General features: G+C 41.1%; 1 pseudogene; it reads left to right on the forward strand.

Moving 5' to 3' along the window:
- Nucleotides 1-1,821: 1,821 nt before the first annotated feature.
- On the forward strand, nucleotides 1,822-2,301 carry LOC126959390 (transcription factor BTF3-like; annotated as a pseudogene).
- The last annotated feature ends 1,300 nt before the right edge of the window (nucleotides 2,302-3,601 follow it).

Raw genomic sequence — 3,601 nt, forward strand, 5'->3', positions numbered from 1 at the left:
TTTTTCCCATCTTTGTGCTTTTATCTACCTTTGGTCTTTGTTGATGGTGACATACAGATGGGGTTTTGGTGTAGATGTCCTTTCTGTTTGTTAGTTTTCCTTCTAACAGTCAGGACCCTCAGCTGCAGCTCTGTTGGAGTTTGCTGGTGGTCCACTCTAGACCCTGTTTGCCTGGGTATCATCAGCGGAGGCTGCAGAAGAGTGAATATTGCTGAACAGCAAATGTTGCTGCCTGATCGTTCCTCTGGAAGCTTCGTCTCAGAGAGGTACCCAGCCATGTTAGGTGTCAGTCTGCCCCTACTGGGGGGTGCGTCCTGGTTAGGCTACTCAGGGATCAGGGACCCACTTGAGGAGGCAGTCTGTCTGGTCTCAGATCTCAAACTCCGTTCTGGGAGAACCACTACTCTCTTGAATGCTGCCAGACAGGGACATTTAAATCTGCAGAGTTTTTTGCTGCCTTTTGTTCTGCTATGCCCTATCCCTGGAGGTGGAGTCTACAGAGGCAGGCGGGCCTCCTTCAGCTGTGGTGGGCTCCACCCAGTTCGAGCTTCCCAGCTATTTTGTTTACCTACTTAAGCCTCAGCAATGGCAGGCACCCCTCCCCCAGCCTTGCTGCCGCCTTGCAGTTAGATCTCAGACTAATGTGCTAGCAATGAGGGAGGCCCGTGGGTGTGGGAACTTCTGAGCCAGGTGCAGGATATAATCACCTGGTGTGCCGTTTGCTAAGACCCTTGGAAAAGTGCAGTATTAGGGTGGGAGTGACCTGATTTTCCAGGTGCTGTGTGTCACAGTTTCCCTTGGCTAGGAAAATTCCCTGACCCCCTGTGCTTCCCAGGTGAGGCAATGCCTTGCCCTGCTTCAGCTCTTGCTCAGTACACTGCACCCACTGTCCTGCACCCACTATCTGACATGCCCCAGAGAGATGAACCTGGTACCTCAGGTGGAAATGCAGAAATCACCTGTCTTCAGTGTCCCTCATGCTGGGAGCTGTAGCCTGGAGCTGTTCCTATTCGGCCATCTTGGAACTGCTGATTTTACATATACTTAAACTTATTTACTAAAGCATGCTACTGGGTGTGATATCTGAATGGTGTGAGTTTGTCTTGACAATCCAATGTTATGGATTAGTTCATTTTTTTCCAGCGTGGGGCAAGATGTGTCAGTGTATGCAAAAGAATTCAACACACATATTCGAATTATTTACTTGCTTAAAATGCCACTACTTTCAGGTTAACTCAATTTCTTTTTTGGTAAATACTCAGGTTTTCAGGTATCCTTTTCTTCCCAGTTCTTCTCCCTGGACAACATGTCTCTCCTGACTGGGTTTCTTACAGCTTCAATCATGTGTTCTGCTCAGTCTCCAGGTAAAAGCCAGAGCTCGCTTGTCTGAGGCTGGTTCTCATGTTCTGCTCTTATTTTGTGGTTTAAACAATGGCGATTTTCCTTACTGCCCTTCAACCATAGCAGCATGGTTCATGAAAAGTAAATAGGAACAATTCTCAGAACATCGTAGTATATGGCTGCTATGGGTTGAGTGTTTTTGTACCCTTCAAAACTAATGTTGAAATTTAATCCCCAATGCAACGGTGTTGAGAGGTAGGACCTAATAGGAGGTGTTTATATCCTGAGAGTCCTCAGGATATAACATATAAACCATGTATGTACAAAGTTACCTGAAAATCAATTCAGTTTAAAAAATATTTGGTACCCTCTAACTGCCCTCTTGGATCCCCATATGCATGCGTCTACTTTCAGCGGGTCCACCAGACTCCCGGAGCATCATCCTAATTCCCCAACTAGACCCTTGTCAGCTCCAACAAGATGAAAGATGCAATCATGAACCAAGAAAAACTCGCCAAACTGCATGCATAAGTGTGTAAAGGAACTGATCGCAGAAAGAAGATTGTTCATAGAACAACCACAACAGATGATAAGAAAAAACTTTAGTTCTCCTTAAAGAAGTTAGGGATAAATAATATCTCTGGTATTGAAGAGGTGAATATGTTTATAAACCAAGTAACAGTGATCCACTTTAACAACCCTAAAGTTTGGCCATCTCTGGCAGGGAAGGCTTTCACCGTTACAGGCCACGCTGAGACAAAACAGCTGACAGAAATGGTACCCCGCATCTTAAACCAGCTTGTTACACACAGACTGACTAGGTAAGGGAGACTGCCTGAAGATCTGCCCAAACAGCCTGTGGGAGGAAAAGCACCACTTGCTACTGGAGAGGATAATAATGATGAAGTTTCAGATCCTGTGGAGAATTCTGATGAGGCTTCCAAGAATGAGCCAAACTGAATTGAGGCAACTCCTGAAGACGATAAAACTCGAAGTTGTTACCGGCAGCTGACATTTTATTATGACTGCTTTAAAAAAATTGTTTATGGATCTGATAAAATCTAGAACTCGAATATGTTTAAGTCCAAGCCCCTTGGACACTGCAGCTTTTTCATTTTTGCTTATACACAATTCATTCTTTGCAGCTAGTGAAGTCGAAGGAGCCTGGGGATAAAGTTTGAAACAAAAGTTAAAAATATTATTTGCTGGAACATAGCCAGATTCAGACATTTCTCCTTTATACAATAGAAATGATTTTTAGAAAATAATAACACATACATTTGAAATTTCAAACAAAAGTGAATAGTATGAGATAAAATTATGTTCAGAATTATTTAGTATTTAAGTCAGATGTTACACTCCTATTGCAGTACTTATACTTCAAAACTATGGAAAGTAGACTCATGCAGGGGAGCTTGCTGTCTCATCAAATAATGCCAAAATAGCATTTCAACTAGAAGACAGATCATTGTCAAGATTAAAGTAGCGAAATCACAGGAAATGGGAGTCAAATCCATGTTGGAGAGTTTAGTTTTGCCCTTTAATTCCACTTCACATGTTTTGGTAATAGTTTTCTATCTAGATGTAGCTCATTTATATCAGTATTTTATTTTTGCTCTTGTGACCTCAATGTTTTGGCTCCTTTGGTTTCTTCTTGGGAATTGCAGAAAGATGAAAGACGAATCATCTTATTTGCTTGAGATTTATATAATCAATTGTTAAAGCTGTACTGCCCTTAATACAAATTCTTATAACTGAACTTTAGTTTTTTCTTAAACTCTCTCTTTCCATAATATGGGCATCCTAATGGATTATGCACTGTCTAGCCTGGACTGTTTCTTTCAGAATCCACTTGTAGATATCACATCACACTGTGCATTCTCATCTCCTACTTGAATTTTTTTGCTCTTTCTGCCAAACACACCTTTCTCATATTATTGAAGTCTATTGCCATCAGGCTTTTTCTTTCTGTGTTCTTATCTTCTACACTAAAAGCTATTTTTAGTCTTTGTTTTACTATTCTACAGTTAGTGCCTAAAGGCCTTTAAGAATAAGAAAGAATCAGTTTTTCACAGATGATCTAAGAAAACCACAATCCTTGGTTTTACAGCATTTTTCCTTTAATCTTTTTTTCATTTGAAGTAAGCTATAAAAACTCACATTCTTTAAAATCAGATGGATTCAATAGGAAGGAACTATCCCCTCCTATTAGGTTTTGTTTTTAGATCATCCATTAATGGTATGAAATGCGTTCCTATTG

This window comes from Macaca thibetana, chromosome 7, assembly GCF_024542745.1.
Source record: "Macaca thibetana thibetana isolate TM-01 chromosome 7, ASM2454274v1, whole genome shotgun sequence".
Taxonomy (NCBI): domain Eukaryota; kingdom Metazoa; phylum Chordata; class Mammalia; order Primates; family Cercopithecidae; genus Macaca; species Macaca thibetana.